Here is a 532-nt window from a genome sequence, read left to right on the forward strand (position 1 = left end):
CTGGCATTGTAATTCAGCCACTCTTACAATAAGACTCTGGGTTTGGGTTTCAGCGATATCAGGTCTGTTAGTAGAAGCTATAAGGCTTTCTTTCAGAGCACAGCTGGAAGCACTGAGGTCTTTTATGTGGTGCTTAAGCCGAGACTCAGCAGCTTTGCACTCATCTTACTCTTTCACCACTTTGTCTAGTGTAAGTAGGACCAGCCAACCAGCTTCCTTATACTCCTCATTCTGACAAAATTGCAGAAAAGTATCAAATATCCGATCACCCAGAGCGTCACTTCTCACAAGCACTTGACCTATTGGTGGTGCTATTTCATGAATTAATTTTGCCACCTCATGCCATGGATTAGTAGGGCCCTCTTTACTAGCAGACGTAGAGTTGCTAGTGTCATCAAAATTAATCAAACTGGAGAACCAATCTAGGAAGCGCATCCTTATGATTATATCTCTCTAGAACCACTCTTGGTACCAAATGTGTTAGACTGCGTTCTCTAGAGAAACAAAAACCAGCAAAGCTTATATATATATA

Source organism: Orycteropus afer, unplaced genomic scaffold, assembly GCF_000298275.1.
Source record: "Orycteropus afer afer isolate SDZICR_OR568_19922 unplaced genomic scaffold, OryAfe1.0 scaffold00020, whole genome shotgun sequence".
Classification (NCBI taxonomy): Eukaryota; Metazoa; Chordata; class Mammalia; order Tubulidentata; family Orycteropodidae; genus Orycteropus; species Orycteropus afer.